Source organism: Schistocerca gregaria, chromosome X (assembly GCF_023897955.1).
Source record: "Schistocerca gregaria isolate iqSchGreg1 chromosome X, iqSchGreg1.2, whole genome shotgun sequence".
In the NCBI taxonomy this organism is placed as follows: domain Eukaryota; kingdom Metazoa; phylum Arthropoda; class Insecta; order Orthoptera; family Acrididae; genus Schistocerca; species Schistocerca gregaria.
In genome coordinates, this window is record NC_064931.1 from 696,300,109 (window position 1) to 696,323,645 (window position 23,537).

The window sequence follows — 23,537 nt, forward strand, 5'->3', positions numbered from 1 at the left end:
CACAATACCAAGCGAAATTTTGCTTTCGTAGTGGAGTACAGTGTGATGCAAATTGAAACACGGAGATTACATTCACTGGTTGCTCACATGTATTTCCTGATGTATCTGAAGGAGAAGCCTTCATGAAAATACAGTCTATGAAAGTAATATGATAAATGTACGCAGCAATTCATCTTAAAAAAGAACTGTACAGTTACTACAGTTTTCAGATGACGTGTAATCTAAATCATGACCTAATATTTCATTCTCATCATCCTGTACACTCATCAAGGGCTTTGCAAATCATTTTCTCCAAATGTATCTTCTCTTCACTGCACATTTTGAACCCAACATGGACAGAAAAGCACACAAAACACATGGAACAGGGAGAACTCTTTTATCACCTAATGCCTATGAAGCAAGAGACAATAGCAATGAGTTGTGCAAGTGATACTGCTATTGTTATCTAAGAAACATGCATACCTCACAGATAATTTTGGGAGCCGTAAAAAGAGTTTGAAACCACAGAAAAACATTGTAAGTCGTATGATGTAATGTTATGTCTGCCGCACCTTCTCATTTCTTGAAAGTGCCATAATATTATGCCACCTGCACATTAATCTTAAGAACTAACCTGGGATGACATTTATAATATACCAAAGGCTAACATAAAATTTAATCTATTCCTTGATAAATTATTGTTATTATTATTTGAAAATAGCTTTCCACTTAGGCTAATAAACATAATGTTAAACAACCATGTATATGACCATTGATCACTAGAGGGATTAAATTATCTATCTGTTGGCAACTAGAGCTTCTGCAGTAGTTACACTACAAAAACTATGCAAAATTACTAATAACAGTTACTTAAAAAAAATCAAGAAACCTGTGCATAATGTCAAAAATAAGGAATTCTGACAATGCACTTATGGCCATATGGAACTTAGTGAAACAAGACACAAAACTGACAGTCACAAAACAGGATAACATCACTATTGAACTGAATGGTAGGGCTATAAATGAGTCACAGGTATCAAATAATTTTATAATCATTTCTTAAATATTGGTAGAAAGTATGGACAAATGGTTCAAGAGAAAAATAGCAGCAGTGGTGCGTTGAAAAATCAGTTGTCATAAAATTGTCATATGGCTGTATTACCAACTTCTGATTCTGAAACTGGGAGAATCATATATTCTCTCAAAAATAAAAACTCAACTGGTTTCGATGATTATTTCCAATTGAGTACAAAAGATTTGTTTCCACATAATAAGCCCTGTCTTATCTGAAATATGTAATGCATCACTATCTCAAGGCATTTTTCCAGAGAGACTGAAATATGCCTTTGTTTAAACCCCTCCTTAAGAAAGGTGGTAGGAAAGATGTCAATAACTACTGACCTGCTTCAGTGGTCACATTTTCCAAAATTTTTGAGAAGGTGATGCATTCTAGAAAAGTGTCTCACCTAAGCAACAGTAATATCATCAGCAAATCACAGTTTGGTTTCTAGGGGAGTTGCTCTACTGAGGGTGCTAAATACATGTTCACTCAGCAAATATTACAGTTATTAAATATAAAGTAATGCCAGTTGGTATTTTCTGTGACCTATCTAAGGCATTTGTCTATGTGAATCATGGTATTCTCCTTAGATAAATTGAAGTTTTGTGGGATTCATGGTATAACCAACCAATGGACAGTGTCATATGTAAACAAAAGATCGCAGAAAGTTGTGCTTAGTAATTCAACAAATGTATTCTGGGCACATTATAAAAGACTGGTTTTCTGCCCTTAGTCTCACCTTCAATTTTAAAAAGACACAAAATACTCAGTTCTGCACATCTAGGGGTACTACACCAGTGATAAGTGTAGCACATGGTGAGGAAATAATAAATAGGGTGGAATCTTCAAAATTCTTAGGTGTCCTTGTTGATGAGAATTAAACTGAAAAAAACATATTTCTATAATTTAAACTGAAAAAAAACATATTTCTATAATTTAAACTGAAAAAAGCTTACTTTGGAGCTCCCAAAACAATTTTGTTCAGGTACGTTTGCACTTTGAATTGTTGCACATCTTGGGGCGAGACAAACCGGTAATTTGACACATATTTTCGCCCAGTAATGTCATATGGAATAACGTTCTGAGGTAATGAATCTTTTAAGAAGGGTGGTCTTCATAGCTCAGAAGTGTGCTGTATGAATTGTATGTGGTGCTCACCCATGATCATGTTCTAGAAATCTGTTTAAGGAGTTGGGCTTTCTGATCACTGCTTCACAGTATATTTATTCCCTTATAAAATTCGTTGTAAATAATCCACTACAGTTCAAAAGAAACAATGATGTACTTGTTTATAGCACAAAAAGGGGTGTACAATGCTGCAATCTTTTTTTTCTTCTTCTTCACTTACACAGTCGTATAAAATGTCTGACAGCATAGCAAAATTTGAAAACAAACTAAAGAATTTTTCCTTGACAACACCTTTTATTTTTTATTCCGTAGAAGAATTTCTTTTATTGTAATATGTAAAAAGTGGTGGGTAGGATTTACCAACCCACATCTCTATACTTACACACAAGAAAGTAAAGGAGAAAAGAAGCCATATAAATGTTCAGCATATCATTATGATTTTTCGTGCAAAATGATCTGTGGAACATGAAACTATCTATCTTTAGAAAACTATAAAATAATACAAAATGGCTGGCCTTCAGGATGTGAAATTCATTATACTGCCCCCCCCCCCCCCCCCAACACACACACACACACACACACACACACACACACACACACACACACACACACACACGTGCACACGCAGAAAAGTACAAGGCACTGTTCTGCCTTCCAGAACTATTTGGTTGTTCCTTAGGTAGGCAAGAGGTGTATATTGGAGAAATTTCGAAACGAATGACTGGTCACTCAGACCCCAGGATGAGAGGGGAGCTAATGGATGGAATCTGCCATTTAAATTTCCATTCATTTCAATCTCTCAGTTGACCAAGAGAAGCCATTGTACCTTCCATTGAGGCTTTAGATACTGACAAAAATCACATTACTCCATATCATGTCCAACACACCTGTGTTACGTAATATTGCTGTAACTAGATACATCAGTGTTGGAGGAAAGTAGTGATAAAGAATCAGCTGAACAGGTGTAGGCTTTGTACTGCAACATAATGCTTGTGTGGCGCGTGAAAACAGAAAATGATCAAACACTGGCAACATTTTTTTTTTCATCTTTAAATTTTTTAGAGTGGAGGTTGTGATGGTATAGTGATCTGTAGCATTGCCCAAGGTCTAGGTCATGTTGATAGCTGATAGTTTGGTTGTATGTTTAGTTGATCCATGATAAACTCTAGTTCATGAACAAACTCATTCTTGATCACCTCAACTTCTTAGTTAGCAGAATGATCTCATTTATGACTCTGTCTCTAATGTTTTCAAAGTCAATGGACTGTTAAATTCTAACCTTCCTTCCTTTCTCCCTTCATTTATGAATTACTCAGGAACTGTGAATTATGATATTTATTTTTTTAACTGACCCTCTTTATGTTTTCTTAAAGTGTCAAAACCATAGTTAATATGCCAGAAAATCGCTTTTATTAGCCCTCATGCAAGCGTGCCATTTTTCATACCACAAGCGAGTGTGCAGTGTAGTTGGTACTCGTGCAAAGAACAACTGACTTTATGGTACCAAGGTATACATGTATGAGCAACATCACAGTTTAATTTTAGTCTATTTAAACAGTGATGAAATAAACGTACATTATACGAGTTAGATCACTGTTTGGTTTAACAATAACAAAATAACCTTCCATTATTGCACTCTGCTGCTGCATCCAAGTGTCATCCCACAGTAAGCATTAAATGGCAGAGATGCATCGGATCCCATCCAAATGCTTATTGGGTTAACATTTATCTCGTAGCCAATTGCCTCATTGTGGGATTGTGCTGCTAGCTCAGATTCTGGGTCAGTTTCGTGCACGGATCATAATTTTTTTTTTTCTCACCTTGCTCACTGTTTATTTTATATTACTGCTCCTCACTAGGATATATGACAACACAATGTATCACTATCTTAGCTGAGATGAAAGGGAGAACTAGGTATAGGCTCGCAGTTATAAAACAACAATGGATCGGTACAAGACAATGTTATAAGTGGTTGGCCCTCTTTGTAAATAGGCGTGCCCAGTTGAGTGCTTCAGAATGTGTCAAATACTGTAGGTCATTCGTAAAATAGTTGAGCTTATTTGCTGGGAATTTACTTGAAGTAGCATCTTTACCTTTTAATAAAGTATAGGTTTCATGTTGCATTTAAAAAACTAACATTGCAGTACATGACCTTTTGGAGACACCTGACAGCGCAAGGCAATCAACTTTGCCTTCTACATGTTCAATAAGTTTAAGAGTGTGAAAGGAAACTTAGTTTAGTTATCAATCAGTTTTCCGGCACTAATTGCAACAACTAATGCCTGCAGCTTACTTCCAAAACACTTTTCTTTGAAAAACCCAGAAATATTTTTATTTCTCTGCCGTTCTCAGAGACCATCATTTAAACTTTTACTTTTTGCCCTATTTCTATTGCATTTTAGATTTGAAAGGATGTTCAATGTAACATAAAACTTGCCTCATAGTAGATAGTGTTATCACTGTACTTTCTTTTCATCCTCAGAATTTACACTTGTTCTGCCCAAACCAACTTTTAATATTTGCAAAATGTAACTAGTCTGCAGAAAACAGCAGCGTCAATCTGGAAATAATTTTGATAAAAAATTACCATCCCAAGTGTGTTGTAGTAGTATGTTTCTGACACACTGTACAATACCCAAAAAACAGAAGGAAATGAAAAATCCAAGAAACATCTATCCAATAAATAATCCAACATATTGTGCAGAATTCTTTGTAAAGCATGGTTATTGACAAGAAATATAGCTTTTGGTCATTGTAGTTGACAAAGGGGTCTTGATCAAAAAAGTGTTCAAAAGTGTGACGCGAAATTATCCTGATCACAAGCAGGACTTGCTTTGTAATTGGAAGAGTAGAGGCCATGTTACTAATCTTTCTTCTGGTGGAAATCACATTTTTTCCTTATTTTCACCACTAAATCCACGAAGCAAGCTAATCATAAGATTGAATTTTAAACTGTGAGGGTGTGCTGAAAAGTAATGACTCTAAATTTTTTATGAGAAAAACTCTTGAACTATTTTAAATACAACAAACCTTATGAATGTTCTACACCTTTATTCTTAACGTCTACATATTTGTTTTTCAACACAGTTACCCTGGCGATGAACGCATTTCCCCCAACAAGAGACCAGTTTTTTGATACCCTCACAGTAGGAGGTTTGACTTTGTTGAAGGAGCCATAACCTCACCTTTGCTTGCTTCACTTCCTCACTGTGAAAGTGAAGTCCTCAAATGTGTTCTTAGTTATGGAAATAGATGAAAATTGGATGAGGTTATGTTTCAGTAATGTTGGCAATATTACAACATTCGAATGACCTGCCTATCACCAGAAAATCTCAGAACTGCACCTAATCTCTTGCTGAACATGATTGTCTCTCTTATTACTATATTTTGCTTTTATGTTTTGTGTCGCATCAATTTGTCATAAGATGTAGAGCTCATGCAAAAATAGTTTTTGAAACCTGTCAGGTCCGTAGTCATAATTATTCAGAAAATTAACATACAAGTAGCTTCTTTTTTAAGCCATTCTTGGGCCCACTTTTTCATTTTCATTGTTTAATTATGGCACGAATGTTCTTTATTTATGTTAGTCATCTTAACCTTGTAAAATCTCACTGCCAACTGACAGTATTATTCTTCGTGTGAGAGTCGCCTCAGTATATTGATGGTTTGACAAACTAGTATTGTCAATAAACATTGAACATGAACAACACAAAACAACGTGTGGAGGGTCCTATAACCCTGTAGTGGGTGCATTGTTTTTTATAACACGAGTGGGCGCATGGTGTGCTTTGTACACATGTTAAGAATAGGTGTCTTTGTGTTTACAAGGTAAAAATATGAGCAGTAACACAGTTTAATCTCAGTTTTCTTCAACAGTGATAAAATGAATTTATATTATATGAGCTAAGTCACTGTTTAATTAAACAATAATAAAATAAACTTTTGTTGTACCATTCTGTTGCCACATACAAGTGGTACTACACAGTAATGACCCTCTCAAAACATTAAACGCGCAGTTGCATCCAACTCCAGTCAGCTACCTATTCAGTTGCTAACTATCGTGTAAGCAACTGCCTCAGTGCGGATTGTGCTGCTAGCGCAGAATCTGGGTCATGGATCGCAAAAATTTTTTTCTCCTATCTCACCATTTATTTTATATTACCACTGCACTCTTGGATGTATGACAACATAATTTATCGCCGTGTTAGCTGAAGAAATAATGAAGGAATAGATACAGGCATGCTGTTATATAACAACAGTGTAACAGTACAAGACAACGTTATTTGTGGTTGGAGCATTTTATACATATGTATGCCGGCTCGAGGGTTAGTAAGCTTTTGCTGTCTGTCACCAGGGCTGCAGATCTGAAGCCACCCGAGTGCACCCGATTGCCACGAAGATTTACTGTCCCTAGATTCAAGTGCCAAGTCAGGACTGTATGGAGAGTGATCAGTAACAGTCAGCACCATGGGTCATATTGTGGCAAATGTTGCAGCACTCATATGTAGTATGGCATTATCATGCTGAGGGGGAGGGTGCTCCATGTGTAGACAAACTCTTCTTCAGTTAAAAAGTCAATTGCAGCACACTGTTTCTCACACACCAACATAATTACGTTGCACACCGTCGTGTTATGCTCTACAATTCTAAGCCCTCTTGCAGAAAATGGTTGTAACTAACATCAGTGAAATGAGAAAACTGGCTGAGTAATATGCATGACCAGTACTGGGAAAAGAATAAAAAGAGGTAGAGTAAAACTATGACTGAAAATTATGATTGAAAATGGTGAAAAAAGAAAACGGCCATGTAGTGAGAAGAGTGGAATTCTATGGAAAGATTTAAGGTAATTCTCATTTATTGCTCCGTTTCATTTGCACCAGTTACATTACATCTCAAATGTCATGTAAATTAAATAAGATGATTAGTGACGAAAACCTACATATTAAAAATTAAACTTGTGCAGGAGTCAAACCATTGCCTAATCCACATTTGTCTTACGAAACTCATCCCCACTTCACCACCATGAACTTGCAAGATCCAGCACCTATGCACAGATACGTCAGATACATAACAGATGTGTAAAACTTCTCTTGTTATTTTCTTGGAACTGTGAGTAGTGCACATTATGTTGTTTTAATATCCTATTAAAGGTTTACAAAGTTTGAAGTAAAATTGTGATCCTGACATCATGGCCCTCCCTTGTGGTTGTGCTGGCAAAAAGTCGTATCTACAAAAAATCCAAATACTAGAGTTCTGTACTCTGATATGTGGTTCTGAGTAGATATGACTGGCTACTGATGCTGCAACTTACACCTGAAGGTGATCCTGAGAGATCGGCATATGTAATCTAGTTAAAAATGTGTAACTGAGACGGACCAATAAATGAGAATTATCTTAAACATCGACACAGTTGCTGATTCTCACTAGACAAATATATTGGTTGCAGTGGCTATGGGAAAAGCATTGAAATGACATCAGCTGGAAAAGAAAGCGAGGAACTTCAATACTGGAGGACCCCACCCCCCAGGGGCCCGCCACTCTTTGACGGGTTCGTGCTTGGCTACAACGGGGCCCCAGCCTTTGCAGCACTTTTCTCTTCCGCGCTGCATGTCTATCCTCTTGGTGTTCTTTTTCCTCTCCCTTGGGGAACATGTCTGCGGATTTCTTGGGAATGTTCTGCATTCTGTTGCTCATGTTTGAACAGTCTCACCTTTATTTTTGGCTCCCTTTTTCTTTCTTTGTTTTCATTCTCCTCTCGTTCCTCCGTTTCGGTGTTTGAGGATCCTCTTTTTTTCTTCTCCCTTCCTGTGTGCACCTGAAGGTCGGCCCACACATCTGACGCATAACATGCGACTGGGTAGTGGGCAATTCCCAGCCCTGGGTTGACAGGTAGGGTTCGCACATACCCCCTGTTACAGGTCAGGCCCAGGCAGGGGTGATTGCCTGAGCTGCAACCTTCCCAAATTGCCGATTGGTCCCTCTTGTCAGATGTTCAGGGGGTGTGACCTGAGGTGTGAACAATCACCTAAGGTGGGTGCGCCCCCTTGTGAAGCGATCCCCCAGTTGGAAGGAGCACGCCATCGGAGATGCTGGCAATCGTGGGGAGTTTCTCGCGATGAGTCAATCATCTCTCCATTCAACATCTACCAGATGTAAATGTAATGAGGCTATTGATGCAAAGACCCTTCCTGCTGCACCATGGTTCCTTGTGGTCTCTCGTACTGAAGACTGCCAGTCCTCTGCCACAGGCAATCTATTTATTATTCAGAAAGGTTTTCATGCAATTGCTGGCATTGTGAAATCCTGCTCTCGTTTATGGAATGGCACTTTGCTTTTGGAGATGACTTCTGATTCCCAAACGCAACACCTGCTTGCTGCCTTCCTTCTGCACAGCTACCCGTTCGTGTTGAGGCCCACAGAACTTTGAATTCTTCCCATGGTGTAATTTACACCAGGCTGTTTGATGGTCTAACTGAGGCCGAAATACAATCTTACCTCTCCGATCAGGGTGTCATTGTCATCCATCGTGTAATGAAAAAGGTAGATTCTTCCTCAGTGTCAACACATACACTTTTCCTCACCTTTGATAGAGTAGTGCTGCTGTGAAAGATCAAAGCCAGCTATGAAATTATCACAGTCTGACCATACATTCCGAACCCGATGCGCTGCTACCAGTGTCATTGGTTCAATCACACTAGAATGTTTTGTCAACACCCAGGGAAATGTATAACCTGTGACAGGGGTGCACATTAGGGTGATTGTCCGCCTCCTTCTGCCCGCTCTATCAACTGCAATGGCGGCCATGCCGCCTGCTCTCGGGATTGTCCCGTGTGCCTAGATGAGTGGGCTGTCCAAGAGATTCAGGCAAAGGAAAAGATGTCTTACCCAGTAACTTGCAAGTTACTGGCTAGTCATAAATCCTGTGTTCTCCCATCTTCGACCTGAAATTCAGCTCTGAGGTTGTGAAGTCCCCCAGTGTCAAGGTAGCATTGCCATCTCCCCGTCCTGCTGTGCAACAAACCACCAAACTCTCGCCTCAAGGGGCGAAGCCACCAATTACACAACCAGTAGAGGGAAAGGACAGGAGTAGTACTCCCTTAAAGACTTCCTCCGTCCCTCCAGCCAAACACCACCCAAGTCTTCCACTAACCGGAAAGGCTCAAAGAAGTCTGCTAAAGGCAAACGGTCTTCTCCTTTGCCAACTCCAACATCCTGTTCGACGTTGTTGCCACATGATGCATTAGCCCGGTTGGGCTCTGTCTCACCGGTGTGCACCACCAACTGTTTTTTCAGCATTGGACTCCACAGACCGACTGCACAAGCGAGCCGATGCTTCTGTGAACCCCATGGAGCAGGATCCTCCTACCTTTGTGCCCTGAAGTAGCGACTCCACACCGGCTGTCACTTGGCGGCCACCGAGTTGACACCCCTACATCTCTTCCTCCTCATGACTGTCCTCCAATGGAAAGTTCACAGCCTTCAGTCCCACAAAGAGGATTTATGGCTGTTTTTAGCATTGCAGCATCCCCTTGTAATCTGCCTTCAGGAAACAAAGTTGTGCCCTCATGACTGCTTTGAGCTTTCACATTACTTATCAATTCGTTTTGACCTTCTCCCTGAGGTCAGCATTCCATCTCAGGGGGGTGTCATGCTGCTCATAGGGGATGACCTTCATAGTCAACCAATCTCACTGACTACCCGTCTTCAAGCTGTTGTAGTTTGCCTTTTGCTTCCCTGCCTGACTTTTTCCCCCTGTAGTACCATTTATGAATGTCCGTCACCCAATGTCACCAGGGCAGACTTCCTTCAGCTTATTGGGCAGCTACCTCCACCATTCTTCGTACTCGGTGACTTTAATGCGTATAATCCTCTTTGGGGTTACCCAAGGACCTGTCAGAGAGGTGCCGTCTTGGCTGACCTACTTAATCAACTCAACCTCTTATGCCTTAACACTGGTGCACTCACTTTTCTGTCCAACTCCTCGCACACCTATTCCCATTTAAACCTATCCTTTTACGCTGCCCAGCTTGCACATTGTCTGGGGGTCCATTCTTTCTGACACCTATTCAAGCGACCATTTCCTGTTGCCCAGCTTGCCCATTGTCTTGAGAGGTCTGTTCTTTCTGACGCCTATTCGGGCTACCATTTCCTGTGTGGTATCTGTTGACTCTTACCCCACCTGCATGCATGCTCAAATGGCAGTTTACTAAGGCTGACTGCCAGCTTTATTCCCCCCTGGCGACCTTTGAAGAACAATATTTCCCCTGTTATGATGACCAGGTAGATTATCTCACCAACGTTACACTTACTGCTGCAGAATGTTCCATTCCTCGCACTTCCTCTTTACCACGTCTTGTCCCTGTTCCTTGGTGGACTGAGGCATGCCGCGACACAATTCGCGCATGTTGATGAGCTCTCCATATTTTTAATCGCCACCCTATGCTGGCAAACTGCATTCATTACAAACAGATGCGTGCAAAGTGTTGTCTCATTCTTTGGGATAGCAAAAGAGCTAGACGGCTTTCATTCACTAGTTCTTTTAACAGTTTCACACCTTCATCTGTCTCGTGGGCCAACCTCCAATGGCTCTCTGGCACCAAGATCCATTCCCGAATTTTTGCCCGACGGTCACTGATGATGTCATCGTCAACCCTTTTGCTATATCTAACACCTTGGGCCGCCATTTTGCTTAAGTTTCGAGGTCTTCCCACTATCAGCCTGCCTTCCTCCATCGGAAACAAGTGGAGGAGACTCGGGCGATACACTTCTCTCTCTCTCTCCCCATCATGAGTGCTACAACATCATCTTTACTATGAGGGAGCTAGATAATGCTCTTAATTTATTCTGATCCTCCGCCCCAGGGTCAGACACTATCCACGTTCAGATGTTGCAGCACCTTTCTATTGTGAGCAAGCACTTTCTGCTTAACACACACAACCGCATCTAGGCGGAGGGCACATTTTCTGGATGCTGGCTTGAAGCCACCGCCATATCTATACCTAAGCCCGGTAAGGACAAAAACCTTCCTTATAGCTACCGCCCATCTCTCTTACCAGCTGCGTTTGCAAGGTGGTGGAATGTGTGATTCATGCCCGGTTGGTGTGGTGGCTTGAATCTCGCCATTTACTAATGAATGCACAGTGTGGATTTTGTGTACATTGTTCTGTAGTTGACCATCCCATTACTTTGTCAACCCATGTCATGAATGGTTTTCTGCAGAAATATCAGACTGGTCGTGCTTTTCAATTTGGAGAAGGCCTATAACACCTGCTGGAGAACTGGTATCCTCCTATGTGTTCTCACTGGTACTCCCTGAGGTGTCGATCGAACCACCCTCCTCAGTTTGCACCAGTCCATTGTCTGTTTGACACTTGGCAATGGGTGCTTTGTTTATGCGTCTACACATCCATCCCTCTTACCCTGTCTCAACACTATCCACCATCATGGCATCTATTTGGCCACAGGTACCTTTTACACCAGCCCAGATGAGAGTCTGTGTGCTGAAGCTGTTGAACTACCACTGTCCTACCACCGTGACTTTCTCCTCAGCAGGTGTGCATGTCATTTGTCTGCCATGCATGGCTACCCATCCAATGCCTCCTCCTTTGATGATTCCTTTGATCGTCAGTATGGTGCTCGGCCCTCTTCTGTTACCTCCTGGAGTCTGCTTTCGCCACTTACCTACGGCGGCTTAACTTCACACTACCTGCAACTTTCTCAGTGGGTGTGAACCCTTCACCACCTTGGCTTAGTGAAGTGCCCCATGTTAACCTTTGCCTTCATTCGCTTCCTAAGGACACTACTCCAGCCTCGGTCTATCGTCTCCAATTTCACGGCCTTTGCATGGAATGCGGAGTTGGGTGTCTCTTTGTAATTATCACCCGTGTCTTTCAATGTTGGCTTTGAGCACACTTCTCAGTATTTACAGCCAAGCTCTTCGCCTGGTATCAGGCCACAGAGTACATCCAGTGACACAGCCTTTCCAATTGTGCCTTTGCTCAGACTCACGCAGTGCCCCTCAAAGTCTATTTGCATTGTACACTGCCCATCCCCTAGTGCAGCAGGTCCAAGAAACATGTCACTTTCCAGCCAGTGTCGTGTTTCTGTGAGTCTTTGGTCATGTTGGTCTGCCAGGAAACGAGGCTGCTGACACTGCTGCCAAGGCTGCAGTCATCATACCTCAGTCCACGAGTTTCTATATTCCCCCCGATGATCTTTGCTTTGCTGTCTATCAGGAGGTGGTGTCCTTTTGGCATTGCCAATGGTCCTCCCTTCACAAGAATAAACTTCGGCTTATTAAGCCTCTCCCATTGCCTTGGACAACCTCCTCTTGGCCCTCCCGCCGGGAGGGGATTTTTTAAACTGGGCTGCGTATTGGGCAATGCCTTTTTAGCCATCGTCATTTGCTCAGTGGCATTACAACACTACTTTGCCCACATTGCGCACAAATTTTATCTGTCCGCCACTTCCTGCTGGAATGCCCTTTCATTTAACCATTTACATTCCAGCTAGGGTTTGCCGTCTGATTTATCAGCCGTTTTAGCAAATGATGCACGGGCTGTCAACCGCATTTTACTTTTTATGCACTGCAGCAATATGGCGAAGGCCATTTAATTTTTAGTTTTTGATCTCCATTACTGTATGGTGTTTTATTAGCCCCCTTTTTCCACATGCCTGTTTTTGCTGTCTCATATTCTGTCCATTGGGACTGACGCGTAATCATTTAACTCCACTCTGTGTTTGTATTCTCTAGTTTTGACTTGGGTGCATATGACCCCAGTTCTTTTTTGCGTCGTAAAGCAAAGCTAAACAAAATGAGACTGGAGAAAAAAAACCTTGCTCATCAGAGACCATCTGCAGAAAAGTCTTTGTGTTAAGAGACTAGCAGATTTAAAGGTTTACTGTTCAGGAATTTAAATGTCACAGAAAAAGAAACAGAAAATACAAGCTAATATCTAGGAAAGTTTCAGTAATGGCTTTTCAGGAAGCTCTCCCAGATACTGAAAGCATATAAGCACCACTTGTGGGTAGTTATCTTATGGGTAATGTAGCTAGTTTGATTTTTATGCCTGCAAAAAAGATGCAGTACGCTATTTTATAAAACGGAAGTCAGTTTCTCCAGTATGTGAATAGTCTTGACAATGTACAAAGTGCCTATTGTTTTAAATCCTTTATGATTGTGTGCTAAGTCTAGCTGATGATGTGAGCAAATTGTATTTGTACTTCCAATTCCACTGTCAATCTTCTGTGATTTGTTAATAATGCACTGCAGTACTATAGCATTTCAGCATGTAGAGTGTCATTTCCAGTGGTTACGTAATTTAGTCGATGAGTCTAATTGGCTTCACAGAAATTTCAATGGATTAGAACCTAAAATGCCCCATGCTAGAAATGCTGTTAACTAACAGACATGCAATCTTAGAGATAGCAATAAATCGATATCACTGAATGAGATGGCACAGTGGTTAAGACTGGATTTGTGTTCCAATTGGAAGTTAAGTTTGAATCTCAGTCCTTATTAAGGTTGCCTGGTTTCTATAAATCACTTTTCGGTAAAGCTAGTATGCCCATTCAAATAGTCCGTGGTCATTTTCTTCTTCCATTCCTGTTCAACTGAAGTAGTACATTGTGTCTAATGAGCTCAGCATCTGTGAAGCCAAAGGTCTAACCTTCCTTTGTTTTACACCTGTGCTGATCAACACTTGCCTATCCAGCTCAATAACCTAAGTATTTAATCATTGTAAGTGTTTTCTGTGTTTTTGTGTTTGTGAAGGAATTGAGAAGCACAGTTTTAGGCATGGAAAAATCAGTTTTGTTGAGAATTTGCACGAAACATTTAAGAAACTGATACAGATAGTAATACTAAACATAATGAATACTAAGCATAATTCATTACCTATTACTAATTGCTCTGTAATGATGAAATATGTATTATTTTTAAGAAAGTTATTCATTATTCCTTCTGATAGCCATTCACATGATTTACATATTTTGTCTGTGTATGACATTTCTTTTTCTTTTAACCGTAGTTGATTTAATTAACCACTGGTGCTTCTTACTGTGTAACTCTCAGTAAACAATTTATTATACGTTTTCTTCCTGTTACAATTCTGCACCTGTATAAGGCATTTCAGGAGAAAATATCATTATTCCAGCAGGAGATTTGAAGCAATAAATCATGTGACAAAGTGCTTTGTATTGAATATTTTCCAAGACAAACATTTTTCAAGAAAATAATTTACAACACTTTATAATGCCTATACAATAATTCATTGTTAACTTGTTTGTGAAAACTATGACAGTCTGTTATCATACACTTAGGTTATGTACTGCATACTCACTTTTCATGTTAGTTTTTTTCCAAACTAGCAACACACATCAGCATGTTACTGGTCTTGCCATGCAACACTTTCATGGAGAAACATACCTGTATGTTTAGTACACCATGAGAATTTCCTTGCAGTTTTCAGTGAATGTGATTGTAAGTCATGTAAATATGACTTCATTTGTCGTGATGGAATCACATCACAAATTATGTTTTAACCAATCATTAAACTGAAGTTGTTGACATTGTGTATATTATCATGTTTTTGGCATATGGTGTTCTTGAAATGGTTACAGGCATCATTTATGTACCATGTAAAGCATTCCAAACACAACAACTGTTTTTAAAGTTATTGGATGTAATGTATGTAATTGCCACTATTCACATATTTGTGAGATGTTGTACTATGCTGAAAATATTCATATACTACACTGGACCATGTCAGTAAGATGATGATGATATTCCTTGACATGAAGTGTTACCTCTGAATAGAGCAGTGTGCTGAAAATTCTGAAGAATACATTTGAGATCCAAAGTGATTTGTGTAGGAAGGTACTGACAGTATTTTACTTGGGAGTTTGTTGTAAGAATACTCTGAGCAGCATTTTTTAATGGCAGCAGGAGTAGGACTGTGTTTACAGAAACCTAAATAATTATTCCAGTCACAGTTCCCAAACATTGCTAGTACATCCACAGTTAAGTAATTAACATGTATGCATGTGTGAATTTGATCCATAATGGCTGCTGCTGTTCCTTAATAGGGTGTAGAATAAGAGCCACTACCGGTCACATTTGAAGATAATTTATTTAAGACAAGGCTAGTTTCAGGCTTGTGTCCAACTTCAGGTGATTATACAATTCTTTTCATGTTTCCACATGCAGTGTTGCAGTTCACTGTTTAAATCAGGGACGGCCAAGAATTTGGCTTGTGAGCTGTGCTTTGGTTCACGTGCCCTAGTGCTCAGTGTGGCTGCACACTTCCCCCACTGCCACAACACACTATATGAGTGGGAGGAGGAAACTGCAAATGGTCCGTATTTAGATTGCAGTGCACTCATACTGCATATGACTTGGTTTCATGTTGGGGTCATTACATATAAAAAAAGCCTAACTTTGGAAAAATTTTCTGCTAAATTACCACGGACTTTGATGATATTTAATGTGAAAGTTCGCACAAGTCCTCGATGAACATTGGTAAAGTTTAACATTCGTTGAAACAGCACTAGCGAAAACATAGTCACTTGTTTGACTACACACCTGACTCTGCATAGAGAGAGCCCGAGTTTCTGGCAACTTTGAGCTGAATGAAAGAAATGAAATTTGGTTATCTTGTACAACTTTATGGTTTCTATTAAGATTAATAATGAAAATAATTTTACGAGCTATACTCAGCCAGATAATTTTAGACAAAATCTTCTGGAAAAAATTGCCCCCCAAAAATTTCAAAGCTTGGTTTCTTGTATGTGAGGGACTAAAAGTATTACAAACATGAAACATGGCAAACAGTAACATAACAACACAAAGTTGTCAAATACACAGGCAGAAAAAAAAAAAAAAATTGCCGTTTAGAGATTTCTGGTTCACCTAAGATTTATTGTTGCAGAAGTGCATATGGAGTACACAAAATGATTACATTTACAGATCCCAACAGCAGTAGCGCTTTTGAGAGACCGGGTATTTGACCCATATTGAAACACGCATATTTTTGCATGTTGTAACCTCCATGGGCGGCAATGCAGGTGCTGACTCTACCATCCAGTTGATTGTACAGATGGCGAATACCATTGCAGAATATATTATGCCTCACCTGCTCGACTTGGTCATGTAGTTCTGTAAGAGTTGTTAATTGACAAGGCACACGAGTCACTTCTTGTCCCACAATATCCCACATGTGCTCAGTTGGTAACAAGTCTGGGGATCGGTGGCCAGAAAAGTTGTTGCATGTCTTGCAGAGCATGTTGAGTGTCACGAGCATTGTGTGAGCAAACAGAATCCTGGTGCAAGAACCACAGAAGAATGGATGTAACAGCCTTCTGCACATACTGAGTGCTGATTAGTGTCCCCTCCAGAAACACCAAATTTTAATGGGAATTTTAGCTTATCGCATCCGAGACCATAAGACCTGGAGAGGGCTGCTTTCATCGCTGAAAACCATGGTGCCATTCCATCTTCCAAGTAATCTTCTGACTGATACAGTCGAGCGTGCCTGTAATCCCACTGCTAATAACAGATTCGCAGCAGTTTGTGTTGACATGTGTGGGCTCACAAGCCCCCTTATCTGTGCTGCAATAGCTGCCCGATCTGCCACTGCAAGGCCGCGCCCCCCCCCCCCCCCCCCCCATACAGTATGATGATTCTAGTGGGCATCTGTGCTGTGTTGACATCCAGAAACTCATTGTCAGGTGTGAAAATGTTCACATGATCATTGATACCAGCATCATTGCAGCACATCCAACTTGTGTGGCAATTCTCTGAAAGGAACATCCCACCACTTGGAAGGGCACAATTTGACCCCTTTTAGACTTGCTGTAGGAAGCACGAGTGAGACTCTGTGGCATGGTCGCCTGCTTGCTTCGCCTTCTGGCTGTAAGCATTCCCTATGAAAGGGTAGACATTGATGGCACTGTGGTAGTTACGACATTACGCTATCTGTTGGCGGACGACATTGAAACCATTATCAGTACGTCTTCTGTCCACCAGTTGGCTTGTACAGTCATCGGATAAAGGTAAACATGACATCATCTGTGCAGGTGTACTAATTTTTTTCCGGCAGTGTACGAAGTTTGTTTTGAATGACTTTCCAAGTTGAAGATATAGATTTAGTAAAAAGATAAAAATTGCGGTATTTTCTACCTGTTTTTGCACGAAACTGTGTTCTGTGAAACTTTCCAAACTTGGTTAATTAGAAGGACCATGGTTTTAACTGCCAGAAAGAGTGTATTTGATTATCCAAAGCGAGACAACAGTGCTAGATAATATGTATCAAAGTTGGGCTTGACAATTTGTCAAAAAGATAATGATTTTTGTGAAGTAGTGAAAATAGGTACAATCTGCTAAGTAAGATTGTGGTCTGGTTAATCAGTAGAAAAATTGGATGACAAACTAAAACATATACATATGCCATATATGAACAAAAGAAAATGCAGTTAAATTTAATAATACTTCCTGTCACCTGCAGTGTCGATAACTGCTTGACATCTCCAAGGCATGCTTGAAACCAAGTTTTCTATGCATTCACGTGGAAGGCACCTCCAAATATGTTGAATTTGTGGTGACGGCTGAAACTTCCTGGCAGATTAAAACTGTGTGCTGGGCCGAGACTCGAACTCGGGGCCTTTGCCTTTCGCGGGCAAGTGCTGTACCATCTGAGGTACCCAAGCACTACTCACGCCCTGTCCTCACAGCTTTACTTCTGCCAGTACCTTGTCTCCTACCTTCCAAACTCAGATGGTAGAGCACTTGCCCACGAAAGGCAAAGGCCCCAAGTTCGAGTCTCGGTCCGGCACACAGTTTTAATCTGCCAGGAACTTTCATATCAGCGCACACTCCGCTCCAGAGTGAAAATCTCATTCTGCGGTGACAGCTGTTTGAAAGTGAAGATCTTTTTTTCCTTGCAACTTCTTTTTGATCTAAGAACATACATTTTCAATAGGATTAGTATCGGTTGACTGTGAGGGCCAATCCAGTACCTGCACGCCATTCTCCTTTTTCCAGTTGCCACAAAGCCTGCTGTGGTGCTTCAGATCAATGTCCTTCTGCAGAATCCAGTCTTCATTTGTGTTAATTAACCAATGTTTGGTAGTCGTCATCAAACATCTTTGATAAATTTATAACGTCTTCTTTGTATTTAAATTGTCAGTAAACACATGCAAATCTCAATCAAGAATTCAAAGTAAACTAATGTGTTATGTACATTGAATGAAGGACAAAGGTTCCCTTCATTGGGTTTTGAAAGAACCAAGACAATATCTTTCACCACCTGTGTGTAAGGCCAACCACACTCTTACTTAACTGACTTCTTTTACAAATACTGTTTTCTGTTCTAGCTTAAAAACCAGTTTCGTTCAAATCATGTTTTATGCTCTCCCCCTCCCCCCCCCCCCCAAAAAAAGCAAACAATGGCTAAAATTTCCAACATGGGGTAACAGTACTACATAAATTGAGGCAAAGCAGCAGCCTGGAAAATTGTGCCATGAGTAAAGTTTTAACATATTCATAAAAATTACAAAAATAGATCTCATTCAGGTTGATTTTAAAAAAATCTGTTCCTGGTAATTGATTTCAAACTAATCACAGTTGGAAATAGCATTTTTTCAAGCATTCAGAAAGGTCGTCACAGTACGGGTCTGCCAAGTGGTGTTGACAAGTGGGGTGCATTCAGCTGTTTTGAGGCCATTTAAGGAGCTACTTGATGGGAAAATAGTGACACTGGTCACGAAAACTGACAGCAGCTGGGAGAGCATATCCTCATCCAGTGGTACCTACAGGCTCAGGATGACACAGCAACTGGTTGGTAACCTTGGGACTTGGCGGCCTGTTCGGGTGGTATTTCTGTTTGGAAATCACATTGGTGGGAAGCAAGAAGTAATATCAATTTTTATTTTTAACTTCTTAACATTGTGGTTTACATTTTTTGAAATTTTTGATTGACTTTCTGCAGTTCATTTTATGGAAATTTATTCTGTCTGTCAGGTGATGGTAGTGAAGGAAGAGAGTGTATGGAAATGAGGTTCTGGCATCGAACAAGCATCCTGTGTTTTGAGTCAATGAAATGAATGAGTCAGGTGTGGAGGATGCATAAACTTTATTACTACATCATTTTGTTCTGTTGGTATGTCAATATTGTTGCAATGTTGTCAAGTTTAAAATCAAAATTACAAAAAAGAAACCAAATTAGAGACTTAAGGACCTGGCTGAAGAAATCCACCTGAGGCTTGTATTGCACAGCACCCCTATGGCGATGGGGTTGAGGAATTACTTGTTCATTGTTTTCGGATATTATTAGCACACATTTGAAAATCAAATGTGATTTTCTGAATGCTTGAAAATGTGCTCTTCCCAACTGCGATCAGCTTGAAATCAGTTACTGAGAACAGATTTTTTTAAATCAAATTGAATGGATATATTTTTGTAATTTTTACGAATATCAAGTTTGAACTGATTTTGTAGAATTTAAAAAGCAGTATGTGAATGATATTTTATACTGGAAAACATTATGTTGTTGTGTCCAAACTTTAATGTCTATTGTGCCTCTAATCGACGACATATAAGATGCCAAAGTTAAAACTTTATTCGCAATGCGATTTTTCAGGCTACTTTGCCTCTGTTGTTAGCCTGTGCTGCAAATTTTACCCACTGTTTTGAGGGAGCTTTGAATGAGACTGGTTTTAAAGCTTCAATAGAAAACAGCAGTTTTAAAAGACGTGTCGAATTTATACCCTATTTTCTCCATTTCACAAAAATCGTAATCTTCCCAACAAATTTGCAGATATTGGAAAATAGAAAGTGAATGAATTTTGTATTCCACATCCCTGTGCTACGAGCTACTGTGCACTAAATTTCATTTTCAGCATAGGTTTACTCTGTGAGATATAAGAATCTAAAGTTGATTTCGTTTTTGTACCGTGATTTTCGCACCTAACTTTGATTGAAATTATATAGCATTGCTACACTGCATTGGATGATCAAATACTATTTTTGTCTTTCTAAGGAGCCCAATTTGGAAACATTTATAAGACATAGTGTATACATGCTGGTCTGTGGTTTGAACTGGGTGACTAATGTGGTATGGTCTTCCTCTGCCTGCTGCCTTCCCCCCCCCTCCCCCCCCCCCAGACAGGAAGTTACACTCAGCTGGTGATCTTCAGTCTCTGAACCATAAAGGCGTCTGACAACATATCTCTACATGTGTTTCATTGCGTAATTGATAGATTCATTTAAAGATAGAGGGCCAGTGAGAAAGTTCCAGTACATAATAGTAGTAAATATGATTAAAATACACATTTACATTGCAGTAAAAGATACGAATGAGAGACATCCCTGTCACAAGCTTTACAACGTGCACTCACAAATCTAAGAGACTTGGCTGGAAACAAGGAATTGAAATAAGAACATACATGAAAACACATTGAAGTTAAGTGCTCAGAGCAAGTGCAGTTACATCGTGAATCTTTTACATTATCCCAACTTGAAAAAATCCCTCTGTCAGTGTCCCTTATTAATAATGTTCAATTAATTATTTTACATTTTCCTTTCCTTTTTATTCTTTTCAATAAAAGCTTTGCGATCATCTCTTAGTCTCTCTCTCTGCTTCTTTGGTTTCCTCTTATCTTAGATTATCATTGCTGAACTGTCTTGCTGGTCAAACACCTTCTGATTTCAAGGGTGCTTGTTCCATTTGTAATATTGTTTAATTTCTCTCAATCTCTAAGAATCGCTGAACGAACTGTTGTTACAGGATGACTCCATTATCATGTGGTATTCCACTGTTTGTTTGTTAAGACTAGCAAGTCACGATAACCAGTTTCACTACTTTTGCGATGTGTTTAGATCGTATAACTATCTATGGTGTTTTTCAGTTATCCCTTTTCCCCCTGTATCCCTCGCCCAATTTTAGTGTGCTCTCTTTTACAACTTATTGTAGGTTTTAAACCTCCTCCTCCTTCCACAGGGCCGCTCCGTGTACTTTAACAGTTTAAACATCGGGGCTTGTCTTGCTGTCCTCCAGCCTTTTGTATGAGTGTGTTAGCGTATTCTATCATGAATCTCGTTTTATTCAAACTGGTTGGCCCCAGTGACATGTTAGCACATGTGTGTGTGTTTGAGTGTCTGTTTCTACTGTCTATTTGCAGAGTTACCTAACAACATTATCCTGTTCTGTTTGGAGTATTTAAGTGAGGTAGTTCGATCCTCAGATGCTACCTACCTTCGGCAAGTATTAGTAGAGCACTGCTTACAGGCCGCCACTCATGGCAGTGACCTCCCAAGTGCGTCCTTCCTTGAAGGGAACAGCTCACATGCTGTTGGCACCTTCATCACCCCACCCATTTTCATATCAGGACACATGTCCAGTACTTCCGGTTTCCTCTTCTCATCTCTGAAGTACACCTGTCCTCAAGAGTTTTGGAAGCTACACTGATGTCCAAAAGTAAAGCAACAATCCACTGTTTTACCATCCTGCACAGAAGATGGCATTCCGGTCAACAGGCAACCAAATGGGGTAATGTTTGCTGGACAGTCTCACATCCACAATTGCTGTGTAAACAGTCACAGACGGTGCAGTATGGCACAGAGAAGACACCTACCAGACTTTCTGCAGTGGAGGATATTAGGAAGAATGGAAGCAGGACAGTTGCAAGTCGATGTGGCCCGACAGGTTAGTGTGAATCATTCTGTTGCTTCTCGGATGTGGCGACAGTTTAGAGAGACCAAAACAGTATCCCGAAGACCAGGGCAGAGTGACCGTGTGTGACATCAGAAGGAGAGGACCATTATTTGACTGTAAGAGAACAACGCTATCACCTTACTGCTGCATGGCAACTGGCATCTGACCTCACACCATCCACTGTACATGTTGTATTGAGGCAAGCAGTGTACAAAAGGCTTCAGCAGAGTTCCCTTTATTGTCAGGGACCTGCTGTATTTGTAGTTCTGACGCATCTTCATAGAAGGGAAAGTCCAGAGTGGAGTTGTCAAGGTGCCACATGGACGGTCGACCAATGGGCCAGTGTTCTTTTCAAAGATGAGTCCCAATTTTGCCTGGAGAATGATTCTCGACGGATTCACATCTGTAGGGAATGTGGAACATGATTTCAGGACCCAAAAATTGTGGAAAAAGAACAGGTATTGAGGAGGATCCCTAATGGTGTGGGCAAGGATTACATTGACCAGTCTAACAGCTCTTCAGGAAATTTTATGGGTGAATTGGCAAGGTTTAACTGGTATCGGGCACCGTGACAAGATTTTGAGACGTGTGGTTGCTGCACAACACTGTGATTGCAGACTCCGTACTGACAGACGATAATTCTGGACCTCATACAGCAAGGGTTGTCGATGTTTTCTTGGAAATGGGAGGTATTGCAGACTTAGCATGGCTTGTTCACTCTCCATATTTGAATCCCATAGTGCATGTCTGGAATGCAGTAGGGAAGTTGCTTGCATCACATCAGCATCCACCAACCACTCTCCAAGAGTTGCGCCAGCAGCTTTACAGGAGGAATGGGCATTATTACCTCAATGTGAGATTGACGACATCACTCACGGCATTTCCTGACATTGTCAGGCCTGAATTGCTGCCAGATGTTGCAACTGGCAGTGGAAAAATGCATGCGACTTCAGAAATTTACTATTCATACCAGCAGTTTCTTCACTTACTCCATGCCTGCAGATTTAGCACGAAGTGCTTTTTGATGTACAGAACAGCGAATCCCATCTGTTGAATGTTGTAACTTTTGTCATTCCATACAAATTTTCAGTACCCGTTGATTATGCAGCTGAAAAATATATCTTTAGAATTCTCGTCCCTCTCTTTTTGTCATTCACATTCATTTTTAAAGGCTTGCGACAATATATCACCAGAATGCCTCTTTTCATGCAAACAGCCACTGAACATGCAAATGTGCTTCATGTTGCAAAATTAATAGTGAATGTTAAACAGTGTTGACACCACAATTATGCCGAACTGAAGAGAGTTATGCTAACCAAAAAATGCCACACCATGATACTAAATGAAATGTCGCACTGTAGTGGGTACTTCTGAGCACCAAGCAAAGACGAGAGTGGCCGAGTCTTTGCCTGCAAATCTGTCTCACATGTGGTTTGGCATGCCGGAGGTGGCCATGGTTTAAATAAAAGACAAATTACATGGTGGTGACTAAACAGTCCCAATTGAAAGAATTTTGTGCATTTAGTCAGCATCACTTAGTGTACCTTTTATTTAAACAGCAAACTCAGACAGTGAATGTGGACACTTCAAAATGAGTGTATAATCAACTGAAGACTGGCACAAGCCTGAAACCAGTCATATCTTAATTCACTTTCAATGGT

At 40.4% G+C, this 23,537-nt stretch overlaps 1 protein-coding gene across 6 annotated transcripts in view; it reads left to right on the forward strand.

Moving 5' to 3' along the window:
* Positions 1–23,537, forward strand: part of LOC126299248 (serine-rich adhesin for platelets-like) — a 423,889-nt gene that overhangs the window by 153,525 nt on the left and 246,827 nt on the right. The gene's annotated exons all lie outside the window — the stretch shown is intronic.